This window comes from Papio anubis, chromosome 6, assembly GCF_008728515.1.
Source record: "Papio anubis isolate 15944 chromosome 6, Panubis1.0, whole genome shotgun sequence".
Lineage (NCBI taxonomy): Eukaryota > Metazoa > Chordata > Mammalia > Primates > Cercopithecidae > Papio > Papio anubis.
In genome coordinates, this window is record NC_044981.1 from 158,781,863 (window position 1) to 158,804,698 (window position 22,836).

General features: G+C 40.6%; 1 protein-coding gene across 4 annotated transcripts in view; it reads right to left on the reverse strand.

Moving 5' to 3' along the window:
• Positions 1–22,836, reverse strand: part of PRKN (parkin RBR E3 ubiquitin protein ligase) — a 1,413,696-nt gene that overhangs the window by 955,241 nt on the left and 435,619 nt on the right. Inside the window, exon 1 of one of the 4 annotated variants that reach the window (XM_017957439.3) lies at positions 19,739–21,293. The exons of the other annotated variants lie outside the window; for them this stretch is intronic. The gene's annotated coding sequence lies outside the window, so the exon portion shown is untranslated. Of the gene's footprint in view, positions 1–19,738; positions 21,294–22,836 lie in introns of those variants that run through there. 4 annotated transcript variants of the gene reach the window in all.

A 22,836-nucleotide genomic window follows, 5' to 3' on the forward strand; every position in this document is an offset into this window, starting at 1 on the left:
CTGTATTATTTTGAGACAAAGCTCAGATATCATATTATTTACTCAACAAAAATGATCAATATGTATCTCTATGAAGGAGGAATTTTCCTATGAAATGTAACTAGAATACCACTAGAGGATCTGAAAAATTACAAATAAGCATTTAATGACATCAAATATTTATGTGTTCATAATTTTAATTGTTTCCAAATCTGTCTGAATTGAGATCCAAACAAGGTCCACATTTTGGGACTGGAAGGAACATATTTTATATCTCCTTTTCATTTTTAAATTTTCATTTATTTTTTTTTTTGTGAGACAGGGTCTCCCTCTGTCACTCAGGGTGGAGTGCAGGCATGATCAGGGCTCACTGCAGTCTCGGCTCCCTGGACTCAGGTGACTTCTCACCTCAGCCTCCCCAGTAGCTGGGACAACAGGAACATGCCACCACACCCAGCTAATTTTTTGTATATGCCGTACAGACAGGGTTTTGCCATGTTGCCCAGGCTGGTCTCAAACTCCTGGGTTCAAGTGATCTGCTGCCTCAGCCTTCCAAAGTGTTGGGATTACAGGTGTGAGCTAGTGTGCCTGGCATTTAATGTTGTTTTATTAAGACATAATTAACATATTGTAGTTCTCCCTTTCAAAGTATATAATTCAGCAGTGTTTAGAATATTTGCAAGGTTGTATGGCCATCAACACGCTCTAATTTCAGAACATTTTCCCTTAAGTCGCTATTATTTTATAAGTTTCCTCATCCATCTCTCTTCCTGTCTTTACAATTAAAGAAAAATGGTTAATCCATTGTAGAATTTTTCACAATCTGAATTTTGCCAATTGCATACGGGTGGTATTACTGAACAAGCTTCTACATTGTCCTTATTTCTTAAAAATTTATATTTGTTTCTACAGGCTTGACTAGGATTAGGCTTAATAGGTTTTGCTGGGATTCCTGTAAGGAATTAATATGTTTTGCTGGGATTCCTGTAATATGTTTTGCTGGGATTCCTGTAAGGAATTAATATGTTTTGCTGGGATTCCTGTAAGGAATTAATATGTTTTGCTGGGATTCCTGTAATATGTTTTGTTGGGATTCCTGTAAGGAATTATATGTTTTGCTGGGATTCCTGTAAGGGTGCTGCTGTGTTCTTTCAGCAGGAAGCACTATCTGGCTATGCTTGAGTCTGAATACATTTGGGTGTCTCATTTCTTGATGTTTGAAGCTGCTGATTCTTTACGCAAGATACGCTAAAATTGTAACACAGTGATCTTTTAATATTATCACTTCTTCCCCAACTATTAGGTAAAATACATTTCTATCAAGATAAATTTTTCCTCAATAACTATTTTGTTATGCAGTGATAAATTTTGAATAGGAAGGCAGAATAAATGCTCTATTCTTTTCTTGGTTTATACATTTTCAAAATAAGTTGACTCTGGCAATGAATAAAAATGCAATTTTTAAAAGCATTATAAAGAAATTATAGAAAAGGCCAGGTGTGGTGGTTCATGCCTGTAATCCCAGCACTTTGAGAGGCCAAGGTGGGTGGATCACCTGAGATCAGGAGTTCAAGACCCACCTGACCAACATGGTGAAACTCCGTCTCTACTAAAAATACAAAAATTAGCCTGGTGTGGTGGTGGATGCCTGCAATCCCAGCTACTTGGGAGGCTGAGGCAGAAGAACCACGTGAACCTCGGAAGCGGAGGTTGCAGTGGGCCAAGACCACACCATTGCACTCCAGCCGGGGTAACAAGAGTGAAAATCCATCTCAAAAAACACACAAAAATTATAGACATACACATATTAATGATGTCCATCGACTGAACTTATTGTTCTGATTGGTGGCTATCTATAGCTAACTGGAACATCTTAGAATGGGTTCCTGACCTGTGGTAGAGGCACCAGAGTCTTTGGTAGCTTCCTTGCCATCTTGTATGACAAGAGACTCCAGTCTGCTTTGAACACTTTTTGTTCTAGGCCTGTAATAATTCATCCTGACAAATAAAAATGGTCTTTTAAGATGACTATGTGGATGGTTAGAGATACTCATTGCTACTGGATTCATAAAGGTTTGACAGCTTTTTCAGTGACAATAGGTATGTTTTGTTCGTTTTTAAAGATAAAATACATCATGAATTCAATCTGATATTTCCCAGTCAAATTGAGGAGTAGCAGGGTTTTAAATAATCTCCTTTGTCTTCCATCTTAATCTACTTTTCTCTTGTTCAAAATCATGAAAATGAAATGATTAGATGTCATGTAATTATTCATTTTTTAAGACTACATTATATACACAATGTGAATGATACCATTAAATTGATTACTAATCATAGTTTAAGTCTTTCTGCTTATAGTTCTTTTTGTCTTGGGATGTACCTCATTAAAGATGTATAGTCAAATTGCTGTATTCTAAAGTCATTTGGAATAATGTGGCTATGATTACAACTAAAGATACTTGCATTCATTTGTTTGACTTTATTTTTGATTCTTAGAATTTTCTATCTAAAATATTTAATTCTGTTTAAATTATAGTTTTATAATTATGGAAAATATTTTCAAGTTTCTAAAGTCAAACTTTAAAAACATAAAACTGTCAAAGATGTCTCATTTCTACTTTGTGTATTTAATATATTCACTATCTTTTTGTTTGTTTTTAGATTTCTGTTTTACCTCTTTAACAGAAACTGGTGTGTGTGTGTGTGTGTATTTAAGCACGTTTCTTAGATAATTGATAGATAATTTTTCACTAAAATTCTTTTTTCACTTAATTTATCCTACAGTTAATTCCATAGTAGTATATAGACATTTCCTTATTCTTTTTCACAACCATGCAGTGACCTCACATGTGGATAAATCATAGTTTATTCATCCAATACTGTATGTTCTATGACAAATGAGATCCCACTGGCCAAGTTTGGGAAAATAATAGATTGATAACAGATTATAATACATTAAAGAAAAAAATCCATGAATATATGACAAGACTAAAAAAGTATACGTGTGAGGAGTAAGAAAGAGTTCTTCTATAAAGAACAACAGAATAAATATGGCAAGAAGTGTCAGCATCAGGCAATCATATATTTGAAGGCACTGATATAATAATTAATTCACTCAAGGATCACCAGTAGAAGCTACAGCAAATGGATCAAAGATTGGTGGGAACAGGGATATTTACAGTTTCAAAGTATCTGCCAACAGATTTCCTAATAATTTCATAAGAGGAGGGTTATTTCTGCAACGGGAGATTTGGCAGGCATCACTGTAACTAAGGATTACACGGGTATTGTCAGTTACAAAGGGTTCAGCATTAATGACAACAAAGTTTAACCCAAATTTAACATGAGGAGACAATAAAACATCAAGTTTGCAGGATGATTCTGCAAACAACTGGCCCTTACATTTCAAATTTTTGAAGGTGCAAATAAGGTGTGTGTCAGAAGACTGTTCTATAATAAAGCAAAATAAAGACACATGATAACTGAATGTGATCTGTATATCTGATTAAAACAATTTGGTCAAAACAATTTTAAAAATTACCCAAAGCATACAAAGAAGCTTTAAAATTCATCAGTAAATAAATAAACAAACATTAAAAAAGGGCCAAAGACTTTAACAGATATCTCACCAAAGAAGATATAGAGATGGCAAATAAGTATGCTCCACATCTTATGTCCTCAGGGAGATGCAAATTAACACAACAAGATACCACTACACATCTATTAGAATAAATCCCAGAACAAAGACAACACCAAGCACTGGTGAGGACATGGAAAAACAGAACTCTCGTTCACTGCTACTGGGAATGCAAAATGGTATAGCCACTTTGGAAATCTGGTGGTTTCTTACAAAACTAAACATACTATGACCATACAATGCAGCAATACCTGGACTATTTACCCAAAGGAGCTGAAAACGAAAATCATGTCCACACAAAAGCCTGCACACAGATGTTTACAGCAGCTTTCTTCAGGATTGCCAAAATTGTATGCAACCAACACGTTCTTCATTAGGTGCATGGATAAACTATCATACCGGACAATGGAATATTATTGAGCACTAAAAATAAATGAACTATCAAGCCAGGAAATGACATGGAGGAACCTTAAGTGCATATAACCAAGTGAAATAAACCAACTGGAAAAGGCTACATATTGTATGATTCCAATTTGAAAAGGCCACATGTTGTATTATACGACATTCTGAAAAAGGCAACACTATAGAGACATTGAAAATAGCAGTAGTTGCCAGGGACTGAGGGATGATGGAGGGATGAATAGAGACAGCACAGAGAATATTTAAGGCAGTGAAAACACTCTGGGTGATACTATGTTGATGGATAAATATCATTATACATTTGTCCAAACCCATAAAGTATACACCAAGAGTGAACACCCTGATGTAAACTATAAATGTGAAGTGATTAAAATGTGTCAATTTAGGTTTATCAGTTGCAAAAACTGCATCACTCTGGTGGGGGATGTTGATAATAGAGAGGGTATGGGCACGTTTGGGCAGGGAGTAGATAGGAAATACTTTCCTCTCTATGCTGTGAACCTAAAACTGCTATAAAAATAAATAAATAAAGGCTTTAAAAAGGCTATAAAGGACAATTTGGGAACAATTAGGAGGATATTTGAATATGGACTACAAAAGAAATATCATTGTATTGATGTTAAATTATTTGAAATTTTCATCACACATTACAGTGGCTATGCAGAAAAATGTCGTTTGCCTTTGCAGATATAGACTGAAGTGTTTAGGACCAAAATGTCAGGCTATCTGCAATTATGGTTAGCCTCTTGAGAGATGGAAGAAAGAAAGGAGGGGAAGGCGTGAGTGAGGGAGACAAAGAAAGATAAAGCAAATGTGGCAAAGTGTTAACAGTTGGGGAATCTGGAGAAGGGTTGTACAGATATCTGTGATAAATAGTTTTATTTATTTATTTACTTATTTTTAAAGGTTTGAATCTCCTAAAATATCTTCATATTCAGTCACTAAATGGAAAGTACCTATTGAAAATAAGAAATGTGGGCCAGGTGAGGTGGCTCATGGCTATAATCTCAGGACTTTGGGATGCTGAGATGGGTGGATCACTTGAGGTCAGGAGTTCAAGATCAGCCTGGCCAACATGATAAAACCCTGACTCTACTAAAAGTACAAAAAATTAACCAGGGGTGGTGGCAGGAGCCTGTAATCCCAGCTACTTGGGAGGCTGAGGCAGGAGAATCACTTGAACCTGGGAGGCTGAGGTTGCAGTGAGCCAAGATTGCACCATTGTACTCTAGCCTGGGTGACAGAGTGAGACTCCATTAAGAAAACAAACAGAGAGAGAGAAAGAAGAGAGAGGGAAAGAAAGAAAGAGAGAGAGAGAAAGAAAGAGAGAGAGAAAGGGAGGAAGGGAGGAAGGGGAAGGATCCTGTGTCTTAATCCTGAGTTCTAATTTGATTGCCTTGTGGTCTGAGAGACTGTTATAATTTCTGTTCTTTTGCATTTGCTCAGGAGTGTTTTACTTCCAATTATGTGGTCAATTTTAGAACAAGTGCTAAGTGGTGCTGAGAAGAATGTATATTCTGTTGATTTGGGGTGGAGAGTTATATAGATGTCTATTAGGACCACTTGGTCCAGAGCTGAGTTCAAGTCCTGAATAACCTTATTAAGTTTCTGTCTCATTGATCCGTCTAATACTGATAGTGGGGCGGTAAAATCTCCCCACTATTATTGTGTAGGAGTATACGTCTCTTTGTGGGCCTCTAAGAACTTGTTTTACGAATATGGGTGCTGCTGTATTGGGTGCATATATATTTAGGATAGTTAGCTCTTCTTGTTGCATTGATCCTTTTACCATTATGTAATGCCCTTCTTTGTCTTTTTTGATCTTGTTGGTTTAATGTCTGTTTTATCAGAGACTAGGATTGCAAACCCTCCTTTTTTTGCATTCCATTTGCTTGGTAAATATTCCCCCAACTGTTTATTTTGAGCCTATGTGTGTCTTTGCACGTGAGAAGGGTCTCCTGAATACAGCACAACGATGGGTATTGACTCTTTATCCAATTTGCCAGTCTGTGTCTTTTGACTGGGGGGCATTTAACCCATTTACATTTAAGGTTAACACTGTTATGTGTGAATTTGATCCTGCATTCATGATGGTAGCTGGTTATTTTGCACATTAGTTGATGCAGTTTCTGGAAACTGAACAAACTGCTCCTCAATGACTACTGGGTAAATTATGAAATTAAGGTAGAAATACAAAGTTCTTTGAAACCAATTAGAACAGAGACAATGTACCAGAATCACTGGGATACAGCTAAAGCAGTGTTAAGAGGGAAATTTATAGTACTAAATGCCCACATCAGAAAGAGGGAAAGATCTAAAATTGACACCGTAACATCACCATTAAAAGAATTAAAGAAGCAAGAGTAGACAAATTCAAAAGCTAAAAGAAGGCCGGGCGTGGTGGCTCACTCCTGTAATCCCAGCACTTTGGGAGGTTGAGGTGGGCGGATCACTTGAGGCCAGGAGTTCAAGACCACCCTGGCCAATATGGTGAAACCCTGTCTCCACTAAAAATACAAAAATTAGCTGGGCATGGTAGCATGTGCCTGTAATCCCAGCTACTCGGGAGGCTGAGGGAGGAGAACTGCTTGAACTGGGACCCGTGAGGTGGAGGTTACAGACAGCAGAGATTGTACCACTGCACTCCAGCCTGGGCTACAGAGTGAGACTCCGTCCAAAAAAAAAAAAAAGCTAGAAGAAAACAAAACAAAACAAAAACTAAGATCAGAGCAGAACTGAAGGAGACAGAGACATGAAAGACCCTTCCAAAAAAAAAATAATGAATGCAGGAGCTGTTTTTCTTTTTTTTTTTTTTTTTTTAAAAAAAATAAACAAATTAGAAAGACTAATTAACAAAATAGGAAGACTAATAAAAAAGAAAAGAGAGAAGATGGAAATAGACACAATAAAAAATGATAAAGGGGATATCACCATGATCCCACAGAAATACAAACTACCATCAGAGAATACTATAAACAAGTCTATGCAAAAAAAAAAAAAAGCCACACAGACAATCTAGAAGAAATGGATAAATTCCTGGATACATACACTCTGCCAAGACTAAACCAGGAAGAAGTTGAATCCCGGAATAGACCAATAACAAGTTCTGAAATTGAGGCAGTAATTAATAGCCTACCAACCAAAAAAAGCCCAGAACCAGACAGATTCACAGTTGAATTCTACCAAAGGTACAAAGAGGAGCTGGTACCATTCCTTCTGAAACTATTTCAAACAATAGAAAAAGAGGTAGTCTTCCCTAACCCATTTTATGAGGCCATCATCATCCTGATTCCAAAACCTGGCAGAGATACAACAAAAAAAGAAAATTTCAGGCCAATATCCCTGAAGAACATCGATGTGAAAATTCTCAATAAAATACTAGCAAACCAAATCCAGCAGCACATCAAAAAGCTTTCCCACCATGATCACATCAGCTTCATCCCTGGGATGCAAGGCTGATTCAACATATGCAAATCAATAAACGAAATCCATCACATAAACAGAACCAATGACAGAAACCACATGATTATCTCAATAGATGCAGAAAATGCCTTCGATAAAATTCAACACCCTTCATGCTGAAAACTCTCAATAAACTAGGCATTGATGGAACATATCTCAAAATAATAAGAGCTATTTATGACAACTCCGCAGCCAATATCCTACTGAATGGGCAAAAGCTGGAAGCATTCCCTTTGAAAACAGCACAAGATAAGGATGCCCTCTCTCACCACTCCTATTCAACAGAGTATTTGGAAGTTCTGGCCAGGGCAATCAAGCAAGAGAAAAAAATAAAGGGTATTTAAATGGGAAGAGAAAAAGTCAAATTGTCTCTGCAGATGACATGATTGCAAATTCAGAAAACTCCATCGTTTCAGCCCCAAAATTCCTTAAGCTGATGGAAAAAAAATCCATGCTCATGGATAGGAAGAATAAAAACAGTGAAAATGGCCATACTGCCCAAAGTAATTTATGGATTCAATGTTATTCTCATCAAGCTACCATTGACTTTCTTCACAGAATTAGGAAAAAAGCTACTTTAAATTTCATCTGAAAACAAAAAAGAACCCATATAACCAAGACAATCCTAAGAAAAAGAACAAATCTGGAGGCATTACACTATCTGACTTCAAATTATACTACAAGGCTACAGAAACCAAAACAGCATGGTACTGGTACCAAAACAGATATATAGACCAACGGAACAGAACAGAGGACTCAGAATAAACACCACACACCTACAACCATCTGATCTTAAACAAACCTGACAAAAACAAGCAATGGGAAAGGATTCCCTATTTAATAAACAGTGCTGGCAAAACTGGCTAGCCATATGCGGAAAGCTGAAACTGGACCATTTCCTTACACCTTATACAAAAATTAACCCCCCAAGATGGATTAAACATAAATCCTAAATCCATGAAAACCCTAGAAGAAAACCTAGGCAGTAACACTCAGGACATAGACATGGGCAAAGACTTCATGACTAAAACACCAAAAGCAATGGCAACAAAAGCCAAAATTGACATATGGGATCTCATTAAACTATGGGACTTCTGCTCAGCAAAAAAGACTATCATCAGAGTGAACAGGCAATCTACAGAATGGGAGAAAAATTTGGTAATCTATTCATCTGACAAAGGTCTAATAGCCACAATCAATAAGGAACTTAAACAAATTTACAAGAAAAAAACAACCCCATCAAAAAGTGGGCAAAAGATACAAACAGACACTTCTCAAAAGAAGATATTTATGTTGCCAACAAACATGAGAAAAAGCTCATCATCATTGGTCATTGGAGAAATGCAAATCAAAACCACAATGAGATACCATCTCATGCCAGTTAAAATGGTGATCACTAAAAAGTCAGGAAATGACAGATGCTGGTGTGGATGTGGAGAAACAGGAATGCTGTTACACTGTTGGTGGGAGTATAACTTAGTTTGAGCACTGTGGAAGACAGTGTGGCCATTTGACCCAGAAATACCATTTGACCCAGAAATCCCATTACTGGGATTAAATCCAAAGGATTATAAATCATTCTACTATAAAGGCTCATGCACATGTTTATTGCAGCACTGTTTACAATAGCAAAGACTTGGAACCAACCCAAATGTCCATGAATGATAGACTGGATAAAGAGAATGTTGTACATATACACCATGGAATCCTATGCAGCCATAAAAAGAATGAGATCATGTTCTTTGCAGGGATATGGATGAAGCTAGGAACCATCATTCTCAGCAAACCAACACAGGAACAGAAAAAAACACTACATCCATGCCATGAAATACAACCCAGCATAGTATTCCATGGTGTATAAAAAGGATGAGTTCATGTCCTTTGCAGGGACATGGAGGCAGCTGGAAATCATCATTCTGAGCAAACTTTCACAAGGACAGAAAACCAAACCCCATATGTTCTCACTCATAGGTGGGAACTGAACTATGAGAACACGTGGACACAGGGAGGGGAACATCACACACTGGGGCCTGGCGGGGGTTGAGGGGATAGGGGAGGGATAGCATTTGGAGAAATACCTAATGTAAATGATGAGTTGACGGGTGCAGCAAACCACCATGGCACATGTATACCTATGTAACAACCCTGCACGTTCAGCACATGTGTCCCAGAATGTAAAGTAAAATTTTAAAAAAATAAGTATTACTAAAAATTTTTAGGATGAAAAACTGTATGTATTTCATGCTATCTGTCATGAATTCAGCTATCTAACCTGCTATATCCTACACATAGCTTACAAACTGACCTAAGAAAGGAGGGGGAAATGAAAGCAAAATCCAAAGTTGCTTACAAAAAAGAAATCTTTGCTTTTGAATATGAGAAAGCTATTGTATAAATATAGATTACCAATATGATTTAAAGAGAAGAATTGCAGTCAAATAACATAGCAAATAAATTAAAATTTTGTAGCTCATTACAGTTTTGAGAAGGTCTCTAAAGTGAATAAGCACAATGTCCAAAACAGTGACTCTGTAGAATCCTAAAACCCAGTTATGCAGTCTACAGCAGCAGTCCTGAATCTTTCTGGCACCAGGGAGTGGTTTTGTGGTAGACAATATTGCCACAGATGGGGGCAGTGGGGGTGGGCGGTGGTTTGTGGATGAAACTCGTCCACCTCAGATCATCAGGCATTAGTAAGATTCTCGTAAGAAGCGCACAGCCTAGATCCCTCACACACGCAGTTCACAAAAGGGTTTGCACTCCTGTGAGAATCTACTGCCATTGCTGATGGGACAGGAGCTCAAGCAGTCATGCTTATCTGCCCATGCTCACCCCCTGCTGTGCAGCCCAGGTCCTCATAGGCCACGGACAGGTTCTGGGGCCATGGGGGTTGGAGACCCTGGTCTAGAGCAACGCATGGACAAAAGCACTGCGTGAGTAATCAAGGTCAAAGGCAGAATTAATGGATGTTCTAAAATTTATTATGGCGGCAACATAACGAAACCTCTTAAACATTTTACAACAAAGCTCCTGTCCATATTACAACCTTCAAACAGACATGGACTTCCATAAAAGAAGAGTATATTAAAAAAAATAAAATCTACACTCTCCCAGATGTTCAACCAAAGTGATAAAAATGGAAACAATAGAGAGAATCACATCTGCTAAAATCCATATTAGAAAGTATACAAATAAAAGTGCTTATGATAAACAGCTAGTGAGAATAAAGGGATACACTATTAAGCTATTTTGGCAGAGTTTATCAATGTCTTAGATGTACATGTAGAAATTCTCACATATGTCCCCAAAAACACATGTACATGGATGTCCTTTGTAACCACAGTAAAAACCACGGCAACAATCTAAACAGCCATCAGGATTGGGCTGGCTGCCATTCATACACACAATTGGTAAACATTTGGTATAACTCTAGAAGTACACGGAAAAGAAGGCAGTCTGTTTTTTAGACAAAATCAGCAAGTTGCAGAATAGCATGTACTATTATTATTAGCCCATTTGGCTGTATGTTGTATATCATTCTGTATGCATTAACTTATTGGGTACACATAGCAAATTGTGATTAATTCTGAAGAATGGGATTAAGTGATGGAAGAGAGGAATTTGAATGTTTCTGAAATTTTAAAATGTCTAAGCACACATTACTTTGATAATTTTAAAAAGACACCTGGGAAATTATTTGCAGGTAAAATACTCATTTAATTCCTGATAAACTTTCCTTTCTTTTTTTTTTTTTTTTTGGACAGAAAAGATAATGACAGTAAATGCTTTACTTACAATAGAATGGATTTTTTTTTTCTACTTTTCTGTCGATGTCTTTGTGGATGATGTTGTCATCTTCATTTTGTCACTGTTAGTTGTAACTTCTTTCTGACCCATGTGTTACCCTTTCTGGCTACAAGCTTGTTTTACACACAGTTACTTATATGAACAGTTGGGAGCCACACACTCACCTCTCTTTTGAGAAAAGACATAATGTCTCCCTATAAAAATTCACTGCACATTGCCAGGCATGGGGGTTCTCGCCTGTAATCTCAGCAGTTTGGGAGCCTGAAGCAGGAGGATTCCTTGAGCCCAGGAGTTCAGAATCAGCCTGGACAACATGGCAAAACTCTATCTCTACAAAAAAATATAAAAATTAGCTGGGCATGGTGGCACATGCCTGTGGCCCCAGATAGGAGGCTGAGGTGGGAGGATCTCTTGAGTATGGGAGGTCCAGGCTACAGTGAGCCAGGATCATGCCACTGTACTCCAGCCTGGGCAACAGAGAGAGACCTTGCTCCCCTGCAAAAAAAAAAAAACTGGACATAATGAAATTATTTATTTTTAAGAAGAATGTATTGTTTTTGCTAATGGAATACATTTACAAAAAAATTAAAAGATATTATGTTTTGTTTCTGGTAAGACATAATCAGGTAGTTCGTATTATCTGTTATATTCTGGAATGCAAGTACCACATATGCAAGCAGGACTGTCACTGAGCATAAGAAAAAGGTTGGACTTAAGGGTTATTTTAATGGAATTCCCATCATTTTCATCATTCTTTTGTGATTCATAGTATTTACCATGGAAGACCTCTATTTAAATCAAAAGGATTAACTAGGGGGGATAGATTGATAACAAATAACTAGTTATCACAAATAGAAATTTGTGAAGGGATGGAATGTGGGGAAATTACCTTTGATTATGAAAAGTGAAAGAGAAAAGCCTAATGTAGAATTCACAGCTAAGTGGGGGCAACCTACGCCAATCATTTCAAAGGCTGGTCACATCTGAGGCGTGACTAACCCAGCAGCGGATGGAACCTGGATTCCACATTTCACCATGTTTGGGGTGGTCTTGGGGCTCCATGGTCCGTAATTTTCCTAACGCATTTCCCAGGCCAAATGCCTCAGGTTCTGTCTTATTCCCGAATCATGTTCATGATTTGAATCATGCTAAAGAGCTAAAATATTCGTCTGAACTGACGCCCCACTGACGGAAGCACTGAATATGCCTGACTCTTACGGTTTGCCTCCCTGCGTGGAAGTGGGCTCTATACCAAAGCAGGTGGTCCAGAGCCACTCTTCTGCCTACATCCTATCCTCATCCTCATTTTAAATGTAGCCAACCAGAGGAAAAAAATATCTATTCTGGGTTTGGCTGCTGGTAGTAGGCAGGGGTCTAAGGTAGCTCTTCTGTTTCTCACTCCTGATTTCTGTATCCACCTTGTGTGAGCTGCATCTGTGAATAAGAAGAACACCACCCCTGTGATTAGATGACATTATAGGGCCAAGGAGAGGGGGTTTTTCAGATATACGTAAAGTCTGTAATCAGCCGGCTTGTTCAGCAAAAGGGAGATTATCCCTGGTGGGCCTGAACTGCTAAAAAGAAGTGTGTAAGTGAGCTCCATGAAACGGGGTCTCAAGTTCAGAGACACGAAGTGACAGAGACTTCATGCTCTTGCTAGGCTTGAAGAAGCAAGTCATCGTAAGTTCTACAGCTGCAAGAAAGTGAACTTCTCCAAAGAGAACACGGAGCCCCCACCGAGGCCCCCACCAACCCCTTATTGTAGCTTCATGAGACCCTGAGCAGAGAACCCATTAAACCAAGCCCAGACACATGGACATGGTGAAACACTCACAGTTTTCTACCACGACACCATTTATAAACATCGGATACATTTATCATGCCAAGGATTCCTGCCATTTGCAGATACCTATGTTCGGCTGCTGAGGAGGGCTGACGCCCCTTGATGACAAAGAAACATGATGCTGGTTGTCATTTGATCAAAATGGGCTCTCGAAGCTCACATCAGTAGTACCATTGTGAAGTCTGTTTTTCACTTTAAGGCCATGTTAGATGAAGAGATTTGTTGTTGCCCGTTGGGTTTTACTACAACTTAGGATGTAGAATATGGCCAAAGTGTAGTTTCCTACAGCATGGGTTTCCTAGGATAGCAGTAATCAAGTACCACAAACTAGGGGTTTAAACAACGGAAATGTACTGTCTCACAGCTCTGGAGGCCAGACCCTGAAATCAAGGCATCGGCAGGATTGGTTCCTTCTGAGGGCTGGGAGAGAAGGACCTGCTCCAGGGCCCTCTCCTTCCCTGTAGATATCCAACTTCTCCTTGCATCTGCACGTCGTCCTGCCTCTGTGTTTGTCTGTCTCTCTTTTTTTTCCCCCTTTTTCTAAGGACACTTGTCATATTGGATTAAGGCCCAGCCTAATGACCACACTTTCACTTGATTACCATTGTAAAGACCTGATCTCTCCAAATAAGGTCACATTCCCAGGTGCTTCAAAATAGATTTTTTTTGGCCAGGCACAGTGGCTCATGCCTGTAAACCCAGCACTTTGGGAGACCGAGGCAGGTGGATCACTTGAGCTCAGCAGTTCGAGATAATGGCCAACATGATGAAAACCCGTCTCTACCGAAATTACAAAAATTAGCCAGGCATAGTGGCAGGTGCCTATAATCCCAGCCACTTAGGAGGCTGAGGCAGGAGAATTACTTGAACCTGGGAGGCAGAGGTTGCAGTGAGCCAAGATAACTCTAGCCTGGGCCAACAGAGCGAGACACTGTCTCAAAAAAAAAAAAAAAAGATTTTTTTGAAGAACACAATTCATCCCATAACGCCCATGATAGAGGAAGGAGAGAGCATCCAAGGACCAGGTACCTTGCCTGGAGGGCAGAGAGCCAGCTGCCTCTGCTGTGGCAGCAAGAAAGCAAGGTGACCCTCCCAATTTCAATAGCCGTGGGATCATCAAGGGCAGGAGAAAGGGAAAGGAAGAACCTTGAATGTGACTGCATATTTAAGTCCCTAAATTGAAACAGAATGACCTACCTGGAAGTAAGAGTATGATTTTTTTCCTTCTTTCTGAGAGTGGGCTTGTGAGAAAGTTGAAAAATAGAGAAAGTTTCATTTCATCTTATCTGACTTGCGCTGTATGAATATTTTTATTCACCTGCTATGTCCTGAGCACGACAATTGCACACCAGAGGAAGAATCCAAGACTCCTTCACTTTGTCCTCAGTCCATAGACCGACTGTCATTCCCTCCCATTTTGCATGCAGGGATTGTACACACTGCCTTCTGTCTCACCTCACCTGCAGCAGGTCAGGTAAAGTTGTTTGCTTTAATATAAGATATCTTGTGTACTAAGACTTCATTGAATAGGTTTCTTAAACTGACGAGCAAGTCATTTTTCCACTCTTGACTGGCTTCTTAGTGAGTTAATCATTTTGTGTAAATACAAATAAATCCAACACAAAATATGATAATTTTTTCCTTCTTAATAGAATTTAAATTCTTTGATTTAAAACATTATAATTTATTCCTTAAGTTTGATTTTTCAAATGATATATTCAAACGTCCATGTTAAATGTCAAATTAAGAGACAATGATTTTTTTGAGTAATTTTTTTATCACCGAAAGTTAATTGCCTCATGTACATTTCTCCATTGAGTTCCTAATATTATGACAATATTAATGCCATAGATTTTCAAGCTAAAGCAGATCCATTTTTCAATTGGAAAATTAATTCTTAAAAAATGAAAGTACTGTATTTAAATCATTAATATCAATTTCCTCTTCGCAAACTGCCTTGAAATTTACCAGTTTGGCCCTAACAGTCCAGGAGAAGGAAAATACAAACTTACTAGCATGGAAATAACATAAGAAGGAGCTGCAAGTTTCTTGGCAAAGACATTGACAACTTTTCAGGATAATCACAAAAGGGATAGGATATCTCTAAAAATGAACATAATGCTAGTCTGAGCCAGTTAAATGCTCACATAGCTTCTGGTAGAAAGAGCATTCCTGGAATTAAATATTAAACATGTTCTCCTAAGTGCTGAGATAGTAGGATAACTTTCTGCACTTAAAAGAAAGGAGTGATGCCACGGGTGACTTTCCTAAACATAGCAGAGAATCAGGAAAACAGCCAAGCATTTGCTGAGACAAAGGCACATAAAATATGAGTCTGAGGAATCCCAAGGGTAGAAGGGAGAAATGTGGAGGGTTATCATCATAAATCATGTTAGAAACGAAGGCAAGAAAATCACAGTGACCTCTGGATACTAAAATGCAGTTGGTCATAATTAAGCTTCAGGCTCTGCTCTTCCTGGGCCAGTTAATCGGCATTGCCTACTGCCAGGCCTCGCGCCAGTCTACAGAAGCGATTGCCCGGAACAAGCCTCTTGGTGTCGTTGACACTTACAAACTAACTCTGGTACTAGATGCAAAAGGCATGTCACAAGAGGGATGGGTGGGATGGGGTGGAAGGGACACCGCAGGAATGCCACTTTGCAGCCCCATCACCCTCTGGTGCCATGTCCGCCCTTGATCACCATTATCAGCCCCGTATCCCTACAGTCCTTCAGGGGAGGGTGTCAGGGATCACGAGGAAACACATGGGACCCACACATTTCGAGATACCTCACCTCCTGCTCGAAAGTCAGGTGAAGAAGGATTCTTGAGTCAAACATGAAAGATTGTTTGAGAGCTAAGCTAACAGGAGAATTCCCTGTAAAAAGATGAAAGCCCCTGCTTTAACAGAGCCCCTTTTCATTCTTACCTTTAAAAAGTGTTTCCTTTCATGTTACCCTGAGGTTATTCAGCGGAACGACAACAATCTCCAAAGACATTTTCTCCATTATAGAAGAGGAAAAGGTTGGCGCTGGGATTTGGTCAGGAAATGAAGAGTTGAAGACAAACAAGATGTTCTAAGATTGAGCAAACTATGACTCATTCTCTAAGTGAGCAGTCACTTCCAGATAAAATTCATATTATCTTCCTAGTTATTACTATTATTATTATCATTATTATTATTTTCTGAGATGGAGTTTCACTCTTGTCATTCAGGTTGGAGTACAATGGCGGGATCTCGGCTCACTGCCACCTCTGCCTCCCAGGTTCAAGCGATTCTCCTGCCTCAGCCTCCCGAGTAACTGGAACCACAGATGCCTGCCACCACGTCTGGCTAATTTTTGTATTTTTAGTACAGACAAGGTTTCACTACATTGGCCAGGCTGGTCTCAAACTCCTGGCCTCAGGTGATCTGCCCACCTCGGCCTCCCAAAGTGCTGGGATTACAGGTGTGAGCCACCGCACCTGGCCTCTTCCAAGTTATTCTGCCATTTGGCACTGATCGGTCTTTCAAAGACATTCAACTAATCAACAGAGATGCAACACCCTAAGGGAGCAGAACACGTCAATATATTACCTGATACATTTTCTTTCATCATTACCCTGTTCTACCCTATCGCTTTCAACCTTAAAGGCTCCACCTGCAGGCAGCGGCTCATTGCCTTAGAGAAAAAAATCTCAGGCAGACGGAGGGTCAAATGACCAGACTTAGAATTGCAGAGATATTGGTGAATCTACAGCAGCCATAATGGTCCAGGACAAAATCTACTCCATGGAGCTTGGAGGTAGGAAGAGCTGAGGATGACCTAGAGCCCAAAAGAAGGTAAGTCTGATCAGCTGGAGGAAGGTGGATACCCACGAGATGTGTGATGGGGTCTGGACGAGAGCAGCTGGGCGAGAAGCAGCACCACTGCCTTCCTTAGACCCACCAGATCAGTTCTTTCGGTAGTGATGGAGATGGGGAGGGGGAAACAGAAACCCCCAGATCTCTTTCAGTGAAAGTAAAGCAACCAACGGAATGCCCTAATTCTTTCTGGGATCTCCTACAGCACACAAAAAACGTGATTTCCAGTGCTGGGTAGCAGCAATACTGTAGGTATGGCCCCACAGAGTGTCTATGCACAGAGTTCTGTGATCACTGAGGATCCAAGGGGTGCAGTGCAGACCTCATGATGGGCAAGGAGGAGGTCAAAGAGACTTTCTGAGAAAAACAGTATTTCCAAAGGGTGCTGGCTCAAAAATCCAAAATATGTAAGCAGGATGTTTAGCAGCCTGGGTAAGATATTCACAAGCTCCAACATCAGATGCGAAGGGAAGGAAGAGAAAATTGATCCACAGCATCCCCCGTTTCACTTCACTGGAGGCCAATAAGACAGCAGTTGCCAGGAAATTAGACTTCCCTCCTTAAGGCAGAACAGTAGTGAGGCCCTATAGCCTGATCATCCCCAGGAAAAGGATAAAAGGATAAGAAGAGAGAAAGAAGCTGAATGGGAAAGAGTATTTACCCAAAGGGGCCCAAGTTTTAATTCATAAGATTAAAAGAAAGAGAGTTAAAATGTAAACAAAGATACCAAAATATAGAAAACACAGATCTGGAATTCTAAATCCATATGCTCCATTCATGGAGGAGGTGGAAACTTGCTGAGCTCTCAGACCACTCAGCCAGTTCACAGACATAAAAGGAGACCCAGCGGAGAGGGAGAGGGTGAGTGGGAGATCACCACTATGGAGAGGGCCACTGTCCCATTGGGGGACCCCACCTCCACTTTTGTGAGTGTTCTTCCTCCACCTCAAGCCTGGGAGGAGCCAGGGGAGGACTCAGAGAGGGGGACACAGAGGGCTTTCCTCCCAGCCTGAAGAGCCAGAGCAGGCTGTGTCAGGAGGAATGTGAATACACTGGGTGGACCTGTACTCCAGTGCTGCGGAAGGCAAAGACTGGGGTTCCCCAAGGACCAGACGTGGGCAGGTGGAGAGACAGAAAGAGAGAGAGACAGAGGGAGAAGGCTTAGGGCTTAGACATGAGGGTCACCTTGAGGGTGGCAGGACTCCAGAAACAAGAAGCCAAAGTCAAGTCTAAAGGTCAGGAGGAGAGATCAGAAGTGGCCACGCAACCTGGCTGAATAGATAGGCATCATACTGGGAGGCAGGAGAGATGCAGAAAGGAGCTTCCCAAAGGTGCAAATCTACTAAGAGTTCGTGAAAGCACCCCTGTGGTGAGGAATCAGCTGGAACTCTTGGCCAGGCTCCAAGTACCTGGCTCCATTCCCCTCCTTCCTACAGCCTTTCAAGCTTCCTCGAACTTCTTCAGAGCTTGGCCTGAGAGACAGAAAGAGGTGAACAGAGAGGGGGGAGAGAGAGAGAGAGACTCTAATTAAACCTCTTCCTCAAAGTCAATGTCAGGCAGAGAAGAACCTGTGGCCTGAAATAAGCAAGAAATACAAATTGTGGAATTGATTAATAACTTGGCTGAATACCAGGATTAGTAAATTTAGACTTTGTTCACTACTTTAAGTACCCACAGGACTGAGTGAAACAAAAATCACAGACCCTGCTGAAACTGCAGGCACGATTTAACTCCTACACACGATTTAATTGGGCAATTGGAAAAGGAAGTACACCCCTTTTGTTTTGATGTTATCAAAGATGTGCTTGCTCAGCATCATTATTGTATTAAGTTTTCTTCTGACGATTAAGAAAAGAATAAGAATAGAATAAGAATAAAAAAGGAAAAATACAGTACAACAAAAACATAAAAGGAAAGAATAGAAAAAAGATTAAGAAAAGGAAAAGAGGGATGTAAGTAATGCAGATTCCGGCACAGACACAAACTACGTTACATCTAGAGACTACTGAAATACTGCACTCACTCTGATAATTCAGAAAACACAGGACAAGATCTGGATCTGGGTTGTGCTTCCTCTATCATGAACCCTAATAATCACACTTATTAGCTAAAACCTCTGCCTCTAGCTTCTCATTTGGAACATACCTTTAATATACAGCCCTGCATAAGTTGAGCCAATACGCAGCTCAACAATATATTAGCAAGGCAAGTTTTATTTCAGAATCCGTGTGAGAAGCGGCGTGCACGCAGCCTCCCAGCATGCGTTGGTGCTGGGGTTTGTGCGTGACAACAGGGAGCTCTTCCAAATGCTGGTCGCTCGGTGCCCATAGGGAGGCATTCTTCCTCTAGATTGCCAAGCTTTCTTACCAGAGGAAGATTTAGGCTGTGTCTACTTAGGACCAAAATAATGAAATCAGTTCAGTTGTTACGTGTACACCGTGTATACTGGGGTTTGACAGAATTTTAAACTTTTTACTCGACTGTCTTGACATCATGTAGTTATTGCTATTTATCAGTCTACATTTATACAAAAGGCCTGACGTGGCTACACGCAGGCCCTGTGTTCTGATACCATGTAAGGCACCCACAGCATCCCTCACCAGATGAGATAGAATTTATTCACACACAGGCATCTCCCTTCCAAATGGAACTTATTCGGACTTTATATCTCCTATTAGGACTAACGTCATTAACTAATTGTCCAATAATTTCAGCAAAATGCAAAGTGTAAAAACGGAAGTATTACCTGGCCCCACTGCAGGAGTTGTGGGGACCTCACTGGCAATCAGATTATTTCCTGTCTGTCTTCTCTTGCTCTTCACTTCCTAGGACGGCAGGCAGATCTACCAGCTTCATCATTCTAGAGCAAAGTGGGGCCATACACAGAAGCCTACACTTGCCCCTGGAGTTTACTTCTGCATAGGTGGCTGCCATGGCAGTTGTCAGAATCTGAAATTCAGGAGATGCTCCTTGATAGGCAGGGACGCCATCTGATGGCAGTGTGACTGGAACAGCTTTCTAATGGGGAGAGGATACCCATACAGAAATTTTCAGATGTTCCCAAGGCCACTATAAAGAAACATGAAATAAAAAGATACATCCCATGAAACTACAATTTTGAAAGAGTAAAAATAATTACAGCAAGCTTGTATCTGGGATTTGTTCATTATAAATAAAATTTTAAAACAAAAACAAAGCAAAGTAGAGCAAGGAGGGGAGAGGGAGAGTAAATGGGTAAAAGGAAGGAACAGATGGAGGAGAAAGACCAAGAGCTGTCAAGGCCCACGGTCACCTTAAAACAGAATGTGCCCATCCCGCCAACCCCCATCTGTGCCACTGCCCAGCAGCTCACTCGCTATCTGGGCTGCCTCCCAGCCAGGGGCCTTGACAAGCCCACACTCTCCAGGAAGGGTATGAGCACAGCCCCTGCTGTAGGAGAGGATGGAGATAAGCTCTGTTCCTCCTGCTTTTACATGAGTCTGATACTCATAACGCTCATCTCCTTTCTGAGCATTGCAGGCTTTAACGGCCCTCTGGCTGGCTCCTTAACCCCAGCTTCTTAAATCTCCTGGAGCTGCCTGGCTTCCCACTCTGGACCCTATGTAAACACTTCCAGAAACAGTGGATGCCGCTTACTTCTTACCCCACAACTGTCTTTATCCATTCTTTTGCCAACCAAATTATTATTTGCCAATCGCATTGAGGCAAAGCAAAAATGAACGCACTTTAAAAACATTAAAATGTGTTCAGATTGCAAATGTATGCAGCTATTATACCCAGCAGGATAAAAGCCGATTAATTTACGTACTTAAGAAAATTTTCTTACTTGAGGACAAAAATAAAAAAGGGGAAGGAAACTCATGTTGAATTTCATTTAATTAGAAAAGAGAGAAAGAGAGAGACTCAGAGAGAGAGAGAGAGGGAGAGAGAGAGAGAGACAGAGAGAGAAAGAGAGAGAGAGAGAGAGAGGGATTGGGGCTTCCCTCCATCCTTCCTGGCCCTGCTTGCTTGAAATCTCTGGTTCTGTCTGGGGCTGCAACACTCTAGGATTTACCACCCACCCACCAGGCTCCAGTTCTCATTAGCTCTGGGAATAGCATTTATTCCTCTTGTCCCTAAAGACCTAACAATAGTAACAGCTTCTCACTTGACATCCTTCTTTGTTTTGTTAAAACCGTTTTCTTCAGCCTCCTATCTGAGGTTGCTGTTTCCTTCTGAAATCTGAACGGACACCCCCTGGAATTACAGGGTTACGTTTCCCTGAAGGGAAGGGTGACAATGGGAAGTACTAACGAAAATATTTCCCCCTCGGGATGACATATGCTCTTTAAGTTAGTGACTCCCCACCCCTCCAATGCCCCCCACCCGAGCCCCCCAAGGTCAACATGGAGGCACCAGAGGACAGATTTACAATTCTTGGCCTTCACTTCAATGAAAGCAGCAGTCTTGGGGAGAGGGAGAATGCTAAGGAAAAACTGCCGAGGTGCAAGCTGTTTCTTGACCCTGTGCCCGTCCTGATCTACATAAGATTCTCCAGGCCAGAGCCAGGGCTGAGCCAGGTGGAGGTGGGGAGGGCTGGAAGCCTGGACTCTATGGCTGTCTGGACCTCCGGGAGGTGCTGTCCCAGCAAGTGCCCTGAGGGCCTTGATGTGAGAGCAGAAGAGATGGCCTGGGGTATGTAAGAGAGTGAGGGCCTGGTTCCAGCCCCTGCTCTTCCAGGAAAGAGGAGCTGGCCTTGCTAAAGGGTGGGTGGCCCACAGGGGCTCGCAGGGTCAGGGCAAAGGGTTGCTCTTGGGGAAAGCTGCAAGTAGGTGTGAACTGCAGGCACAGCTGCTGGAACACATCTCAGATGCGAACCTTAACAGCGAAGACACGTCAGACATGTCGGCCCCTTAGGGCAGATGGAGACACTGTGCTAGACGGTGGGACGCTGCCCATGACACTGCTCACTGTGAGCTTCCGACTTAGATTCAATGCCAGAAACAGGGACAGAGAGGCCAATGGCTGAATAGAGGAGACTTCAAATCTGAAACGCTTCAGTGTCTCTCCCGGTTTGTAAGATTCTGGTTTTCACCCTTATGTGGAAGGTGGAATGAGCACATTAGAATAGTATTCTTTTCTCCCTCTTTGTGAGCAGCTTCTTCAATAAAAACAGTCTATTTTTTCCCCAGGTGCACCAAAGTGTTCAGTGGCTTCAGTGAATAAAGTCACTGGAAGATACGGGTTTATTTCCATTTAATTAGATATAAATTTTCATTATCATTACTGTGAACTTGGCTTTAAATTATGCAAATATATATAAACTATACATTATCACTTCCCTTTATTTAATCCTTTATATATGTGTGTCTATAGGTCTGTGTTCTCATGGCCACACAGTGGGCTGCAGGCCACTTTGCAGGAATTCTTCCCACCTACTACACTTACTGTTTAGCACACAGGTGTTCAAAAGACATCTGTAACAAATAAATAATTACACGTAATTATAAAGTAAGGTAAAGCTAGACCAAAATGACATAAAATCTGGATCAACGTTTCCATGCAGAAAATCCTAACTTTCACTTCAGCTTTATTCATTTCATACTTATACAAAATACTCATGGTATTTTTCCACATACTTAGTGCTGAGTTACATTCATGTTTGCTTTCCATTCTCTGCTGTCTTTTTTTAATAATACAGAAATTTTCCTACAAAAATGTACTGAACACGTGTAGTAGCATTATAGAATCACAGCAGTAGCTGCACATGATTTATGAAACTATCTACTCCGGATAATACAACAGTGTTATACATACACAATTACTTTCATAAAATCTGGAATACAAACATGAATAGGAAGGCCT